This window comes from Cyrtonyx montezumae, unplaced genomic scaffold, assembly GCF_038088225.1.
Source record: "Cyrtonyx montezumae isolate F1298 unplaced genomic scaffold, pur_monq_1.0 scaffold_3, whole genome shotgun sequence".
NCBI lineage: Eukaryota > Metazoa > Chordata > Aves > Galliformes > Odontophoridae > Cyrtonyx > Cyrtonyx montezumae.
In genome coordinates this window covers 81,456,523-81,474,709 of record NW_027072034.1, presented here as the reverse complement: position 1 = coordinate 81,474,709, position 18,187 = coordinate 81,456,523, and the positions used below count along the sequence as shown (strand labels likewise).

The 18,187-nt window shown below is 43.7% G+C and overlaps 1 long non-coding RNA gene across 1 annotated transcript in view; it reads left to right on the top strand.

Annotated features, from left to right (window-relative positions):
- The first annotated feature begins 1,657 nt into the window (after positions 1-1,657).
- The window catches only part of LOC136052176 (uncharacterized), a 414,011-nt gene continuing 397,481 nt past the window's right edge, over positions 1,658-18,187 (top strand). Inside the window, exon 1 of the long non-coding RNA XR_010622523.1 lies at positions 1,658-1,993. This is a non-coding gene — a long non-coding RNA (uncharacterized LOC136052176). The remainder of the gene's footprint in view (positions 1,994-18,187) is intronic.

Genomic DNA, 18,187 nt, shown 5'->3' with positions numbered 1-18,187 from the left:
ATAAATTCCAGAGAAATTAATTTATAATGGAGCTAAATTTTGCTGTACTTGAAGTGACGGAACTTGTAGAGCTGCCTCCATGTGTGCATTTAACTAAATATTACTGAAGGAGTTGAACTAAGTCACCTTATAGAGCGTTTTGCTCTTTGTATTTCATTCTAAGGTAAGAAAGGCTGAAGGTACTAAAGAAAGTTAACTATTTGGGGAAAAAAAAAAGCTTATTTTTCTTATTTTTTTCTGTATTTACTGTATATCTATATGAAAATAGGCTGCTTCTAAGCAAAACACAAAGATGTGTAGCAGCTAGCAGTGAACAAAACTAATAAAATTCACCAGTCACCAGACTGGTTAATATTATAAAGTCTGCACGTGAACCATGAATATCCAGCCAGCCTCAGGGTACAAATCCATGAATCTAGGGAGTTTACCTGTCTCTTTTAGTCAGTGGGTTATCCCTTTTCCATCACTAGAATAAAGGCGTATATTGCTTAATAATATATGTGATAATAAAAATGTATTTGGTAGTAGGATGTTGGAATAGAGCTTTAGATCTCAAACAGATTCATTTTACTTGATTTTAGCCACGCTCTAGCTCACTGCCTCACTTCATCATGGTTGTGCAGGCTCCCTGCTCATTTTGGGGGCATGGGGATCTGGGTGGAAGAGCTTTTTGGGGCTGCCTGTCCCTCCACCAGCAACAGGGAGAGCCTACACGACTGCGTCAGGACGCTTAACTTTTAGTTGACTCAGTTACTCGAAGTAAATTCCCTGTTAAGCACGAAGAGATTTGGATCCTCATTTGTTTGTCCACTGATTTCCCTGGAGGCACTCAAGGCCAGGTTGGATGGGGCCCTGGGCAGCCTGAGCTGGTGGGTGGCAGCCCTGCTCACAGCACGGGGCTCGAACTGGGTGGGCTTCGAGGTCCCTTCCAACCCAACCATCCTGTGATTCTGTGATTCACAGCATAGCCATGGCAATATCAAATTTTTTAACTTTTTTGTTTTTTCTTGGACCCGGTTTCTCTGAGTGAAATAACAATTCCCTGCTGATGAAGTTGTTGGAGGAGCTTTGTCTGAGGGTGAAATCCAGGTGCAAGGTTTGCACGTCCCTTGCCGCTTTCATATGTCACCATGAGAATCACCAGAATTCTTGTGACGGCGTAAGTTTACGTACGACGAGAGGCAGGGCTGGGTGAAAATTATTTTGGAAGCGGTGTAGATATGAGAGAGCATTGTAAAAATAAATAAAGACGTAGCAGCGAGTGACTGCGTGCGTTGGCTGCCCGCTCTTTTGTCTGCGCACCTTGCTCGCAGCCTTTCTCCATCCAAAGCAAACGAGGAGTGGGGTGAGCGCCTGTGAAGCCAGCCCTCTATTTTAACTACCCTCGGCCTGTTCGGGAGAGCGTCGCGAGAGATTTATGCCTGCTCACGGAACACCGCGCTCTGGATGCGTTGCACCTGTTCAGACATAAGCACGCTATCACAGACGCGGGGGGAAAAAAAGGTTCCCGATCCGCGCGGGGGACGTTATTTGGGGAGGGGGTCGGTTTGTTTCCCGGGTCCCTCGTCGCCGTCCCCTATTGTCTGGGGGAGCCGAGCTCCGCGCCCGGCCCCGCCGCGCACCTCCCTGCCCGCAGCGAGCGGAGCCGGCGGGCGGCGGGGAGGAAGGTGCGGCGGGGCCGGCCCGGAGCCCAACCTGTTGCTGCGGCGGCCGAGCGGGGAAGGAGGGCCGTCGGCCGCCCCGGAGGAGGGCTTTGTCTGCGCCCGGCTCCGCTCCCCCCGCCGCCGCTCCCGCTCCCTCTGCCCGCCCGCTCTCGCTCTCGCTCTCCCTCTCGCTGTGGTTTTTGTAAGGTAGGTTGCAGCGCGTGTGTGTGTACACAACATCGAGAGCAGGAAAATGGACTCATTAGGGAGGCAGGCGGTCGGGAGCGCTCGCGCTGTAGTGCCGGGGAGACGGAGGCTATGAGGAGGCAAACTGAGGACTGGGGAACAAGGTAGGCCAGCCAACTTTTGGAAAAAACGGGGGGAAAACCCGAGCCCCGCTCCGCTGCGCCCGGCGGCACTTCTTTCTCCGGCCCCCCCACCCCGGGCTTTAATTTAGAGATGCAAGTTTGGCAGAGCCCCGTGCCAACCAGCGGCCGGGACCACCGCGCCGAGGCCTGACCCCTGCAAACGTGCTCCCCCCCTCCACTTATCTCAGGGTGTGCCCCCTACGATTCACTTTAATCACTTTCTTTTTTTTTTTTTTTCTTCCGATGGCGAAGGAAACAAACGCGTTTGTTTTCCAACACCGCTTCCAAGTAAATCAATATCTCGCACTCCTGCGAGCAGCCCTCCCCGCCCGGCTTTCCTCCTCTGTTTATGCACTTCCATCTGTCCGTCCATATATCATCTCCTCCTTATTTACCGCTAAATGGGTTTTATTACTATTTGCCGATGACTTCTGCCCGCGGTGCCGGCGACGGGGGTGAACGGGGACTCTTTGTTGTGTGGCTATATGTCGGCTATAAGTTTAAAGTCCGGGCTCGCCATACGTTAAATAAAAGCAGAAAAGAGAAAGCGGAGAAAGCAGGTTCCACTCCTCCTGACAGGGCTTTATCCGGAGGTTTTGTTGTTTGTCTGTTCGCCTGCGGGGGCGGAGGGGGTTAATTCGGGTGATCGTCCATCGACTTTTTCCTCTCGGGTATTTTTAACGTCTATTTTTCATTATTAGTATTTTTCCAGTTTCCTTTCCCGGGCAGAAAGGAGACGCAGATCGCAACTTTTGTCTCTCGGAGCTGATGTCACGTTATGGAGGCATCGCCGGGTTCGGAAGGACCCAAACTTTGGCGGAGGGAGAGTTGGTATCCTCGGCTGCCCCCCACCCTCCGCTCCGCGCTTCCGTCCGTGCCGGCGGGGACGGCAGGGGGAAGGGAGGGGATATTTTTTACAGCGGTGGCAAATTATGAAATCTATCGAGCCATTTTGTCCAGCACGAGTAACTATTTATTTACCTTTTTTTTTTTTTTTTTTTTCGTACACAAATATTGCTGTGTATTTGTCATTTCAAACCTTGAAGCTTTCCTCTGAATTAATCCTAATTTTATTTTATTTTTTTTTTTTTCGGTTGGGGTGGGATGCGTGATGCATTTCACCGCCCGTTGAGCGCTGTCGAGTTTTGGAGCCCAGATTTACTGTGGGTACTAAGGGCTGCTCACAGTGATCCATTGGAAATGGTCCTTTTATGTGAGCTCCTGTCAGTGGTGGCGGAGGGCAGAGCTGCTGCTCTGCCGGTGGCGGAGAGAGAGAGGAGAAAGGACAGAGGCAGCCGTGGAAGTGAGTTACATAAAATGTTCTGGAGAACCCGAAGTAATTATGTAAAATGGACGCTGATCGGTGGAGGTCTCTCCGCAACAGCAATCACCTTTCTAAAGAGAAAATAATTTATTTAATAGCGAGAGGCTGACTTCTTAAAAAAAAAAAAAAAACCAACAACAAAAAACACAAACAAACAAGCATTAGGCCTTCCTCTTAGCACAAAGAAGTGCAGAAGGCAGTATTCCCAACCCACCTGGGACCACCTCGGAGATCCTCCCAAGCCTTCCAATCCCTTAAAATGTTTCTTAATTTTTATTTTATTTCATTTATTTATTTTTTTTGCAGCCAGTGCAAACTTCTGCTGCCAACAGGTTTTTCTCGCTGTTGTTGTGCTGTTTTTCTCGGTGTCCTTTAACTTGCAGCTCCCCGGTTGCAGCTGAAGTGCCTCCCCGCTGAACAAACTAAGTTAATTGAAATCCAGAGCAGCAGATCTATTCACTGGCACGACAACCGCACAAACTACTTGCTCCATTTTATCCAAAGCATTATTCCAGAACCTGAGTGAAACTTTTCAAGGTTTTCTCTATCACTGTGCCAAGAATTGGTGGCTCGTCTCTTAGCTGGGGAATGACATGCATTGATTGCTTTTTTTTTTTCTTCCCCTTTTTCTTGTTTTTTTCCTTTCTTTTTTTTTTCTTTTCTGCTTTTCACTTCTACATTAATACTTTGTTGTTAGACTTGCCATGCACTCATGGCTTTGCACTGCAGCAAGGGGCTGCCTCTCCTCCCAGAGCTCAGACTTCCAGCTCTGAAAGCTCTGAAGCTGGGATGTGGGGTCCCAAAGGCACGGTGGTCACTTGCAGAGGGTGTGGTGCCAGGAGGGGTGGCTGTGGCTTCTCTAGGGATGCCCCCAGGGGGGTAGCTGTGCTTTTGGGCTGCTGATACTTCTCCTGGGCCAGTACAGGTGGGCAGCATCCTGCTGGAGAGCAGTGATTTGGGCCCTGAGGGTCTCACCCTTCAGCAGCCCAGCTTCACCTTAATGTTTCAGATAACTTTTACAGCAACTGTTTCTTATCTCTGCATTTTAGGACAACCACAGCAAAGAAGCACTTGAGCATAGAAAGAGTTGGAATAGGATAAATGTTTTTCTGTATGCGGCAAGGTCTCTTTTTAATCTTAATAACTTTTTCAGTAGAAGAAATCGATTTGCTTTGAAATGGTATAATCTAAAAAAAAAAAAAATCTCCCCTTTTGATGTCACACAGTCCATCTGCAAGCTGGACACAGCAGCAAAGACTGCAGCATGCTTCAGTAAACTTCAAACTAGCGTGTGATGCTGGGGCTGGCACCCAGTGAGTCCTAGCCCCAGGCTGGCGTGGTCTGCGGGGCCGGTGACCCTGGAGCCACCTGGCTCTGGGTGTGCATTGTGCAGTGTGGGGCAGACAGTTATCCAGCACCCCACACCAAGGAGGTGCCCAGGAGTGGTGGTTTCGTGCCTTGCCATGCCCTGTAGCCAGAGTCAACTTGGAGCAGGGCTGCGTGTGTGCTCCTGTGAGACAGAGTGAGGCAGCTGGGGCTGCGTGTGTGTCGGTTTGGGCCGCTGTTTGTTGTGGGTGTTGTTGTGTTTTTGTTGTTTTTTTTTTTTAATGAGGCCAAAAATGGGGAATAAGATGGTCAAATCCAAATACTAAACAAATACCAAGCCAAATTAATTTTAATAGTGGAGGGTTTTGCTTTTCTCTTACGGGAGGAAAAAATACGGGGTTTGTTTATTTTGATAAAGGCAGTTGTAGCAATTTCCTGAGTTGGATATATCATTATTGTAAATATTGCTCATGGTTCTCCCTATTTTCACATTTTCTTCATAGGCCCAGCTTATTCATAAGGGAAAACAGCTGCAGAAAATTAGAAAAATGTATTATTATTTATATAAAACTTTGATGTAAATAGGGAACAGTGTCCCCCACTACAGATTTCTGTGGGATGGCTTACAAATCCCATACAAGAAAGATTACGGTCTTAGATAAATTGTTATTTAAATCATTTCAAGAGAACTCTGTTCATTTTTGCAGGCCATATGAGTCTTTAGCAGCACGGTTTGAATAGGAGTTCTGTTTAGAAATTGGTGGCATGCTGTGGCCTTACAGATCTGAGCTAGTTTCACTCCTGTCGCATTTTATAGGGCCGTTTTACAGTGTGATCCGTGTGGTAAAGAGCTCCGCCTGAAAGAGATTTGTAAATGTTAATGGAAAATTAAACGCTGAAATTTAACTTCAAGCTACTTTCTTGGTTCAGTTTTGTTTTGTGCTTTTCTTTAGCAAAACTTTTAGAAAACCCAAGCCGTTTAGAAATGTTTTTAAGATCTTTTGATGAAACAATGCACTGCAAACAGTTCTTTTTAAACAATAACTTATTCCCTCTGTAAGGTTGGCAGTTCAGTCCGTGCTGCAGAGAGAAAAGGATGGCAAATCAAAGTGAAACTGACTTCATTGATTGCATTAGGGTGGCCCACGAAAATTCTGAAAGTAAACAAACAGCATCAGCCATGGAAAATAAATTGGCTTTTTATTCATCTGGTCACTCCAATAATCCCAACTCCTCGTGGTAAAGAGCAGCGCGTAATTGTGTACCAAGTTTGAAGGGATCGTACTAATATTTGTACAGTCTTAACTTGAGCAGATTTTCATGGATTTTTCAGACTATCAGTAAGGAGTGAATAAAGGCAAAAGCTTTCATCTGGGACAGTTTTTGCTTTGACAGTGTTGCCTGTTTTCCTTGTTATTACTTCTCCTCGAAGTTAATAGTTATTTCTAACAGCAGCAATTCAATCCTCTTTTGGTAGAAAAATGGCATTTTGGAATGCTTAGTGCCACTTTCTGTTTCCACAGCATTTGCATGCTCAGACGTCCCATTTCCCAGTGTCCTGTGAAGGCTTTTTGCCCATCCAGCATTGGTGGCAGCTCAATCTGGGAGCTGCTCCTGTGTGAGCGATCACTGGGGTTGATGTGCCACCGGTGGGACGCTGCTGGTGGCCCCACATCTCCTACAGTGTGGGAAGGAAAGAAGCCTGGCTTCTGCCCCGTACACAGCAGCCTCTGTGTCTTGGATAGTTAAAATACAGCACTGAGGGATTGGGCTGGTTAGATAGAGCTGCCCTTAAAAAATAAAACAAAAAACTGTTCGTATGATGTCTGCGATTTTGCTTTGGTGAGGTGAGCGCGTCCGGCCCCAGCCTGCCCTGTGGGGCAGATGCTCACCGTAGGAAAAAGCAAGCCACTAACGGAGCCGGCACTAGGTGGCACTATGGAAAGAGAGGCCACGGAGTGTGCAAGCACAAAGAGCGAAATGTGGTGGTGCCAAGCCGGGGTCCCTTCCCACCAGCCCCGGGGAAGGCAGGTGTTAGGGCCTGTTAGGGCTGCAGCCTGACCTCACTTGGTCTGCTGCAACCCGGTTCTGCTTCTCAAAGCCTCCTAGGAAAAAGAGGCATTCTGCAAGAAGCACGTTCTTCTAATTCAAGCACTGGCAGCATCTTCAGCACTTCATTCCTCAGTGCTGTGCCATACACCTTCCCATGCACTGTGAAGCGAGCACAGACCTCATTCTACAACCACTCTGCATGAGTGTTAATAGCAGTGCAGAAGCTGAGCTCAAACAAGCACATTCTTCCTCCAATTTGATACTAGCACAAACATTGCCACTATATTCTATTAAAAATCCCTTGTAACTGCAGTGAAGAGGAAAGGAAACCTGAATGGGCAGGGCGGTGTGTGTGACCCTTTTCAGAGCGTCTGTGCTCTATCTGTCGGAAACATTTGGCAGGACAGAAGTATTGCCATTCTGTAAGTCACGTCTGAAGATGACCTCTTAATGTTATGCTTCCGTAGTAAATTTATCTTGGGGTTGTGGTGGAGCTAAAAATGCAGGCAGAATGGTGCCATTTGATTGTGAGGTAAACACAGCATGGAAAGTACTGACTTTTTTATTTTTTTTCCCCAACCCAAAGACTGACTTTCTAATATCTTACTTCTCAGGTCATCAGCAAGCTGAAAGTCTGATCCATCTCTTGCAGATACAGAATTGAGACTGGGAAAGTTGCCTTATGGACTTCAGAGTTTTCCTTTCAGCCAACTGAAAGTTAATTATTGATTTCTCTTCCTGCCCCAGGGATCCCTATGCCGTTTACTCTGGCTAGAAAGTTGGTGGTCACAGTGCTGGCATTTGGGAGTCATGGCTATCTGGCAACATGTGACTTCGTGTTCAGGCAGTCAGGAACAGATTAGATGGAGGCTGATACGGGGGAGAGTGAAGAAAGATGTAGGTGAAGCTTCTCTAAGGTTTTATGCTGGGTGGACGTTGAGACTGTTCTCCATGGCTTTGGCTCCTAGCAATTTGATAGCTAAGTGAGTCACTGGTGTTAGTGACAGAGAGGAATGCTGACAATAAAACAAAACCAAAAAAGCTAACAGCCCCCCAGACTCATAGTTTAGTCTCAGACACTAGAAAACCGTGTTTAACTGCTGATGTGCTCCCTCTGCTGGCTCTCCAAAACGAGCAAATGCAATTCCCAGGAGACTCAGCCACACCCGTCGGGACAGTGCCCTGCAAAAATTGGGAGTTATGTGAGTGGCTTTGAGCTGTCTTCTTCTCTTGTATTAGCCAGAGAAGATGCCTTCTTACAAAGTGTGCTAAATCCTTATATACTTGGCATGACGCGCTGAGTATGATCATGAAATCTTAATCCAGTAACTCAGATGTTTTTGCTTTGTTTCCAGTCTCCCTTATAACCGATAGACATTCCTTTTTCTACCGTTCCCAAAAGTTTGAATTTCCATTTTGCTGCTTCTTCTTCTAGCATTCTTCCCATCAGAAGGAGTTTTGAATATGTTCTTGTTGATGCTTTTATTGTCCGTTAGTGCACTTAGGATCTGAAGAAGCCTGGGTGCAGCTAAGGCTTTGGCTGCTTCCAACTGTCTGTGTCCCAGTTAAATCTGCCTGTCAGCTCTGTACTGCTGTGCCCACTTCATCCTGGCCTTTGGCGTGAATAGCGGCTGTTTTTTCGGGATGCTCTCGAACATCCTTCCTCGTTGTGATGCATCTGTATTTCTTTTCCAAACATAGACCGAATTGTTTAATATGTTCCCTGCACAGTGCATTTCCCCCGGTAGATCTATTTAAAATCCAGCGTTTTGTACTTTCATGCTATGAAACATTTTGAAGTTCTGGATAAGGCCGAGTGTTGGAGAAAAAGCTGGAGAAAGCTTTGTTAACTCCATTAGAATATTTGGAATGTGTGGAAGATTCTTGACACAGTAATTGTATAGTGAAATACTGTCCTTTATGTCCCGTTTTTCCACCCCCATGGGCTGTCATAATAAGGAACCTCATCTTGCAGCCATTGGCACGTTGGTGGGAGTTGGCCGTGCTGAGATGCAGTAGGACTGGGCGCAAGTTTTCCGGGTAGAATAGTGAAAAGTTTCCTCTTGGCGAGTCTCATGCTGCCCATCTAGGTGACTGCTTATTAAATCCTTACCCAGTAGGGACAATAAACCAAACAGCCTGGTGGGTAGCTAATTGGCTGGAGTGACTCGAGCCACATATAAATCTAATTTGTACTCAGAACACTGACTCTCTCTAGCCTCATCGGTCTTTCCAGTATTCATTCATTTGGAGATGGCCAGAATAGAAGGAAAGGAAATCATCAGTTGGTTTTCTTTCTCAGTGTGTCTCTGAGGGTGCACATGAGATGATTCTGTGTTATTTCCCTTTCATAGACCCTGCGGTTTAGGAACCCATCCTCCTGGAACATAAAGCAGGGAGCTGGGCCCCATGTGGGCAGCCACAGCACAGACATCGGGAAAGCAGAGCAGCACTGAGAGAGCAGCTCACCCTCCTGTCACCAGGTCCCTCGCCATGAGGAATCATAGCAGGGGTTGGTATGGAGATAGCCTGCCCTCCTGCTGTACCTGCTTTGGGGATAAATAGAGAATTCAGCGCCTGGGGCTACCAATCTGGCACCTTTTGCTAGTACTAAGCTAATGACGTGATTAGGACCAATACACGTTTTCAGCAAAGGCCTGGCCTCTGCTGACTCACGGCGAACCGCTTGAAGCCCAAGCACTGTTTTGTTATTTCCAGCATTTCATAAAAACGCTGCTTTTATTTTCCTCTCCGAGCCACGGCCAAGTTCTGAAAGCTTCAAAACCTGCTCCAACTAGATAGTAAAAGTGTGTTTTTAAGATACTGAGGTTTCCTAAATGAGTTGGTCCTTTCTGAGCTGTATCATCTTCAAATCATTTATCCACTAAGTCAGTCGAGCTCAGCCTGAAACATTTCGCTGCTGTGAAAGCAGCTGCTCCTGAATGAGGTTAAAAGCCAGTTGTGCTCCTGCAGTATATTTGGCTTTGCTGTACTTTGTGCTGGGCAAGAGAAAGCTCAGGCTTTTTCCCTTGTGCAGGGCTTTTTCTTTTTTCTTTTTTTTTCTTTTTCCTGCTAATCTCTGAGTCCCTTTTTACAGGAGACAGGATCCCATTCAAAGCTTTTCATAATAGTTTTTAGAGATTTTTTTTAACCTATGTACAAAGATGTTAAATATTTTATTCAGCACAAAGGCATGGTTCAGTATAAGAAGTGGCAGTGAGACTGCAGTGTAGAAGCTGGAGCAATGTATGCAAGTGTATAGGTACTAGAAAGGATAACCCACTGATGATGGACTCAGAAGTCTTATTTTGTTTATATTTCTTTTCTAATTTTCAGTAAGTCTCTTCATTTTTCAGTGTCTCCATTTCCCATTTTCAAGAGAGGGATAATGACATTTATTCATTTCTGAGATTAGTTGGGAGATTGGTAGCCACAGCTGTATTACCTATTTTTAATGTTGCAAGAGTCTTTCCCTGTCCTTTTCTCATCCTCTCACCTTGAAAGTACATTGCAGCCTCTTTCTTTACTTTTTAACCAGTCAAGTTTTTGAATATGTGTAGTCTTTCTCTGGCATGTCCAAGCAGAACGGACACCTGATGTCCTGCTTGTTTTTTTTTTTTCACTTTGGTGGTACAGATGGCAGTAACTGCTCAGCCCTGGTCATGCAGGATGTACCATGAAGGATCTCAGGTGAATTCTGGATGAGCTGTGAGCCATGGTATTGCTACTGCAGTCAGCCCTAGATTGCCCTTACTGAAGTGCTGTTAGTAACAGAGCTGGCCCATGTACAGCTGTCTCTGTGGTGGAGTGAGAGCCATCTTGTGTAGATCACTTCTATATCCACCAGCCTCAGGGAAGTTCGTTCTGCTGCCAAAGTTAAGGTAATTTTAATTTCACATCTTCTTTTGAGGGAAAAATAAAATAAAATTAAAAAAAAGAGTTAAAATGAACATTTCTGGAGTTCTGTGGTTGAGACTAGTTGTTCAGGAGCATGGTTTATTTGACTGTAAGCTGCTTTAAAGAGTTACTGAAATCTGTTTGAGTGATGTTACTATGGAGCATTGGCTTCTATATGGGAGAATGATGCAAGTGTTGCATTTAGGAGAGGGGTTTGGGACTAACGTAAGCATTAAAAAATAAAAACTGAGATGCAGGCAGGGGGCAGAGCTGCTCAAAGAAAATGAGGACAAAAAGTCTGAAGTTCACACAAAAAGAAGGGACTATCTTGGTCTGACTGGCAGGAAGGGGAAAAAATGTTAGCAGTGGGATTTGGTTTGAACAGGACAGAGTGGGGTGGGATGAGGCCACGGCCCTTGCCTTCTTCCTCCAAGTATCAGTGAGCTGGAATAATAATCATCATGCAGCAGTTGTCTTCAAAGGACGGTGCTCTTGGGATAAGGAGTTCCATGTGAAACTTCTGAACATCTGTGTATCTGCTGAAAAGTTCATGTTTTGCCTTAAGTTATGTTTGTGTAGAAGTGGAGTAAATGCATAAAAATTAGAAGGATCATCATTGAGCTGAGAGACAAATTTAGCTTAGTATTTCTAGCCCTCTGGCTGTAGCTGGCATCCATCTGAAGCTATGGTACTCCATAAATGATTGTGGCCAGGATACAAGTTTTCTCTAGGACAGTGCTGCTGAATTTGACCTCATTTTTGCTGTGTTAGATACTGTTTCCCTTATGCATAGGTGTATCAAAAAGATTCTTACCAGATCTTTCCTTGAAATTCAAGCTTATGAGGTCCAATGAAAAGGCTTGTTTTCAGGTGTTGGTGATTATTTTCATCATACCCAGGAAAAGCCTGCAAAGAATTTAACATCCACAAGATGCCTCATTGTTGTAGTTGATGATCATTTTGTTGTTGCAAAAGTTTAATCCTGAAAGTGTCATTCTTTTATCTTTTATCTTTAATCCTAATCGTGTCATTGCTTTTTTATTTTAATTCTTTTTTATTTCTCTTTGTTCTCGTAACCCAGAGAAGTGCCAATTCTGACAAAGGAGTTTCTGGGCCTTTTAGGTAAAGGAGTGTAACCAGTAGTTCCCAATAGCAAGCAGTGAGCAGCAAAGTTCAGGTGGGGAAGGGAATGCCTACAAAAGATTCCAGAACAGTTTAACCACATATATCTGCTGATACGAATGAGTAACAGTTCACATTTCTGAAGAAACTTATTCAAATACCTCACAGTGTTCAACAAAAGTAGTTAATTTAGTTTTGCTTAATTCCAGTAGCTGAATCAATGTTATGATTTCTATTTCTTAAATCAGGAACAATCGAGGCACAGAGTGAAAGAGGAAGTGATGCCTTCCTTCCTTTCTCCGAGTATTGTACAAGCAGATAGGACCTGGAAAAGTAAAGACCATGTTCCATGGACAAAGGAAGCTCACATGAGTCTTGACCATATTAAAACTGTTAACGCTTTTTTTACATCACCATGGTGTCATAACACATATGCAGCTTCTTTGCCATAGAAGTCTTGTACTTTGAGAGTGAGATAAAAAGACCCTACTGTAACTGAAAATCGAGTCCAAACACATTTAATATGTCCATGTGTCAACAAAGTCTTACTTTTAATGGCAGAATGAAAAAAATATTTTGTCTGCTGGTTGTATTATTATTTATTATTGCTCTGCTAACTCAGTTAATATAACCTCAAAGTCTTGTAGGCAACAAGTAACTTTTATTTTCCAGTTGGCTTTCCCTCAACTAGATCTGTCCCATCGAGGTACAGTGTTAGGTTTGAGCCAGCTCTGCCCAAGAAAGAGGTGTTTGAAAACTGGACCAATCTGTCACCTCTATTTGTACATTAATAAATATAGGAGAACATTATACCTTGGTGAAATAAACAGTAGTGTTGCTGGCTTCGAGAAATAGTCATAAGAAGGAGGCTGAAGCTCTGTATCATGAGTAAAGACAAAAGTACCGTCCTATAGTCATGTTGTTCTGAGCTTCTTGAGTATGTAGCTGCTTGTCTGCATCACTGCTGTTAAGCTCTATGGGAGCTGCAGCAAGTAAAAGAGAGGATAGCCCCTCAGGGCTCTTTGGACACACATATTTGAAGAGGATTGTTACTTGTCTGTTTAAACTGTCAGTGGAAACAAAGCATGTGCAAGTAATAATGGAAGCTTGCAAGTACTGGATTTGGGCAGAGCACAGATGTATTACTGCTGAGGCATTTGTGAAGGAATGAACAGTAGGAGGAACTGAGCTATTTGAATATTCAACCTGAAAACCATGTAGCGAATAGCAGCGTTTAACATTTTGTTTCCTTAGAAAGAGATTCAAATCTGAATTCTTGAAAACTTGCAAGCAAGTTTTCTTTTTTTCCTTCTTTCTCATATATTCCTGTTGCCCAAATGCTGATTTTAATGTTTATTGATTGAAAGGACAGATTGGAAGAGCAATAGAAAGTTTTATTAGCCAGTGCAATTAATACTTTCTCCTTTTGAGATCCAAATTCATCTAGTTTTGTATGTTTACAGAAGAAAAGGCTGGAATGCTCAGTAAGGATTTTTCTTTATCAGACACATATGGACTTACCATCACTGGATATATCTGTGAGATGCTCTAACAAAGAGCACTCCTGAGGCATGTTTCACATTTTGAGAATTGAAGGGCAATGTGAATGAGTGTCCCTTCTAGGAAATGGATGAACCAGCTTCTTAATATGTGTTCTCCAATTTCAGTAATCCTCAAGAAGCTTATAAAAGCCAGGTTGGAGTCAGAAACCTCCTCTTGTTAACCTCCAAGGGACACAAAGAGCTCTGGATCTCAAGGCTGGTCTGGATGCCAAGTGCACTCCTTAAGTACTCTCAGATTGTCTCAGCCTGCCGTAATTTTTGGTAGATACAGTATGGTCCATCCAGGAGATGAAGAGACCAGGTTGGGAGAACTCCAACCCAAGAGAGGCTGATCAAGCTAATTTGTACAGAGAAGCCAATAAATGCCTTGTTTGTTTTCTCTCAGTGGAGATTTTTCTGCTATCTTTTCATTTATGCATAATGACCCGTTTCATGGACTGAATGGTCTCCCTCCCTCCCTCCCTCCCTCCCTCCCTCCCTCCCTCCCTCCCTCCCTCCCTCCCTCCCTCCCTCCCTCCCTCCCTCCCTTTCCCTTTCCCTTTCCCTTTCCCTTTCCCTTTCCCTTTCCCTTTCCCTTTCCCTTTCCCTTTCCCTTTCCCTTTCCCTTTCCCTTTCCCTTTCCCTTTCCCTTTCCCTTTCCCTTTCCCTTTCCCTTTCCCTTTCCCTTCTCTAACTTCTTGAGGTACAACATTTGCTGTGTATAATTAGGGCACATGTATTCTTCAGAACTCTAAAGCAGCGCTCTCTGGTGCTCCATTTTTCCTTTGAGGTGCTGTGAACCATATACGGATTTTGGGAAAAGGTGGATTAAAGAGTCAGCGGCTTTGTAAACATTAAGTCAGCAAACCTAATGGATACTTACTTCTTAACCATTTTATTGAACTCAACTTTTTGTAGCCCTTCCTCCTATTGCGATGGGATTAACTGATATGCTTAGGGGGAAGTTTTCCTTGGCTCTTCCGTTTTGCAAAGCTTCAAACATACTTAGAGATCAGCAAGGCAGGAGCATCATAGGAGCCTGAAGAAAGACTGGCAGGACGTTCCTCCTGGATATTTGGGAAGCCTGGGTGTGTGAGTTGCACTTCTGGCTGAATAAGTATTAACCAGAATGGGTGAGACTCTATGTCTACTCAGAAGTGTTCTCAGTTTAATTCTGTGGGGAGAGACCAGGAAAGGAGCAATGCAGGAAACATGTAGGCACATGTCTACTTTGCCATGAGCATAAAACTATACAGCTTAAAATCTTTTTTTGCTCTTTGCTTATTGTACAAAGCTTCTGCTTTTCTATATCTTCTCTTTCAACATCTGTATGTTTGACTTTTAACAAAAGTAGCATAGTACCCTGAGCAAATGGAGCAGTGTTCAATTTGCTTGCTTGTTTTCTGCCTGAGCAGATCATGTACCTGCTCCTTGTGTCAGAAAGGGCCATATGCCCTGGCTCCTTCTGTGATGTGTGATCTTGGGCATGCACAGCAGAATGGAGCTGAGCAGAATTCAGTCATGGTGCACCAAGTTTTTTGTGTGATACAGATGAAATGTCCATGCTAAGGAGTTCCAAAGGTTCTTGGAATCACTGGATTTATTGTGAATGCATCATAACTGATTTGGTTGGTTGAAGTGCATCCTACATGACCTAGAGTTTCTTGGCTGCATTCATGATAATCTTGTGCTCACAAGGGATTGGGTCTTCCTGGCTAAGTGTCATTGGAAATAGGTCATGAGTAAGATCAATTGTCCATAAACAAAGGCCAAGCATGCTTAGCGCAATCCTCAAACACTGATTTTTAAATATTTTTTAATCAGGTGATGTTTATATTGACCTTAGATAGTGTGTCTGTAAGAAGCAAAGATGTGAGTAATATAAATAAAACGACTTTTTAGGCTTTCTCATCTGGGTACTTCATTTCCTCAGCTTTAGAATGGAGTGAAAGGAGGACCTTCTTCATGCCTTAAGGCTTAGCAAACATTTTGCCAGGTGCTCAGAAATCTTTAGGTGAAAAAGGCCAGTGATAAAACAGTGATTATTGCCACATTTACCTCCTCTTAATCTGGCAGGAGCAAGCAGAAAACACTTGTGTTACTATGAGAAACGGAGATGTGTTCCTTTCAGAAACTTTCCTGATAAGGTGGGTAGCCTTTCATGCTGTCTAGAAGTTTCTCCACAGAAATGTCTTCTGAAGCTATAGTCCTTTCCCTCCATAATAGTGGAAGAATACAGAAGTGAAACAAAGGAGGGAAGTGCTAAAAGCAAATTTTGACTATTTCCAAATCTTATGTTCTACCAAGGTCTGGGGAAGTGTGAATGCCAGCCCAGGGTTGCAGTTAGCTTTCTGGATAGCAGAGAATGAGCAGAGGTTGGAGTACAGGTAGAGAGGAAAATACAGTGAGTGTCCACTTGCATTGTGTGGAGTAACTGGAGATGCTGTATGTAGTTGAGAGGAGGATCTCCGGGCAATGGAGAAACATGGCTTTGTCACGGTGAGGGATGTTGCCGTGTTTGTACCTTACCTCCTGACAGAGGCACAGGATTTAGGGCAGAGGTGAATCTAAATAAGATGGAAACAAAGAGTGGGAAGGAAGTGGAAGGTACTGTGCTATGGCAGCCGCCGTTTGGGTGCCTGTGTTTATTCTTGAGTTCATGGCGGTGCTGAATATCATCGGGGCAGCGCCGTGCGGAGTGTTCTCGGTATAAATAGAATCCATAAATAGTTTTGCAGAGAGTCGGGATTTTATTTTGCTTGTGAAGTTGGACCTATTGTGACTCTCGGCTCTGCCGTTTTTTGCCTTACCTTATTGCTGGGATAAAGTTTATATTGCTTAGCCTGAATTCACATATATATTAATACGCTTTCATCTCTTTCTCTGTTGCTTTGTTTATCTGTCTCCGTCTATCTCTCTGTGCGCCTGCTGCTTGTCTGCCTGCCAGTTTTTTCTTTGTCTCTATCACTTCATCATTGAACCCATCTGTGTAGAAAATGGGATATTTGGCTGTCTTGTATTTTTTTTTATTATTTTTTTTTATTTGTGTCATTTTGTTCCCTCAGACTTACGAGGATAAAACTCGCACTCCTGGGGGTGCCAGGCGTTTCAGATCTTGCATTTAGGAGGAGCTGTGATGCTTTTTGTGTCTGTTTGTCTGTCCATCTGTCTGCTGGTCTATAATAAGCTGTGCAGCGAGACAGCAGCTTACTATCTGTGTGTGTGAAATTAGCTAATTGGTGTTAGCAGCAATATTTTCACATGTTTTATAAGCAAAGTGCAGCAAGGTATATAAATGTAGATATGATCCAGAGACACACACACATACACACACGCGCGCGCACGCAAGCCTGTCGCTGCTCATGCATAGATGCTCAGAAGTAATTAATGTTAATAAGATTTTAATGTGCTTGTGAGATCATAATGAGGAGAAATGAATGCTGTGATTAGAAAAAGGTAACTGTGTGTGTGTTTTGGCTTAGAACAAGATTTCCCCTCTTTTTTATAAATCACAATTTCAGAACTTGTTTGTGATTGCATCAATCGGTTTTTATTTTCAAATTAGAGGTCTGTTCAGCCATTTGGATGATTAGCCAAATAAATGGGTAAAATCCTGATCGTAAGGAATAGTGCAGATTTGTAGATTTTTTTTCCCCTCTTAGAAAGCAATGCTAGTACGTGACAGGGCTGAGCACCCTCATCCTTCTAGCATTACAGGCTTTTTTTTGATGCTGCTTTTAAAGCCTCATCAGAAACTGCTCTCAGAGACGGCGCTCATTTTTTACAAATAGAGATGTTTATCTATAGGTGTCTGCGGTGCATAATCAACCACTGAAACTATTGTGCCAAAGCACATTCCCCTTCACCAGTAATGATGAATCCTCAGAGTCCACATGATCACATGATACCTTGGTAATATTTTGAAATAATTAGTTTAAGGAAGAAGAACCGTATATGTTTATATTCTAGTTTAATCAGACAGCTTCTAAAGAAGTCAGATAGGAAAGTGCTCGTAGGAAATATTTTACAAGCTAAGATGTTCTTTCATCCTGGATGCTGCGCAACCACCAGACTGAGGCTGGCTGGAATCCAGATGGACACTAGGGGTCCTTCTCTCCACCAAATCAGTGAAAATATTGTCCAGAGGGCTTTGCTTTCATTTGCATTCTTATTATTGTTATTATTTTGAGTCATAAAAGGTATAAAATATTATAAAGTTCCTACCTGATGGAGCTACACAAATCACTTCAGGATTGGGATAAATATATATATTTTTATTAACTGACACTGAGATTAAATGTTCTGTTTTAAAACCATGTACAATGTCTGTGTTGTGTGCTACCCACTTCTTTCTTCTGGTGGCTCCTGGCTCAATTCATGTTTAAAAATATCAATCCGTGTTTGAATTCACAGATTATAACTAATTTCCAGAAATTGCTGGGGCAGCACAACAGCGTTTGGGATGAGAAATGGTAGAATGTGGTGATATGATTGCAGTTTCCAGAATAATGATGAACGAAACCAAGTGTTAGTAGATACAACTGTGACATGACGTGAGGTCTCCAAATAGGATGATCTGACAGTTCATTTAAAAAGAATGAATTATTCTGGGGAGAAGAAACATCAGGCATTTTGTATATTTGTTATTCCTTTAAACACTCCCTTCAGCCAGCTGCGTTAATTCAGGAGTAAATTAGTCTTAGGCCAATGTAGCTTAACTGAATGAGAAGCTACAGGGAGCTTTGCTGTTGAATTAGAGCATCCACTCACAGCTTCAAGACAATTAAACGTGTGCATATTGAAGTTAAACATTTGGTTGATTTGCTTTAACTTTCTGAACATCTCCGTGCAAACTTGACATTAGAGACAGATAAACTGTCCCAAGAAATTCATTTGATACTGGGGCTCCAGAAC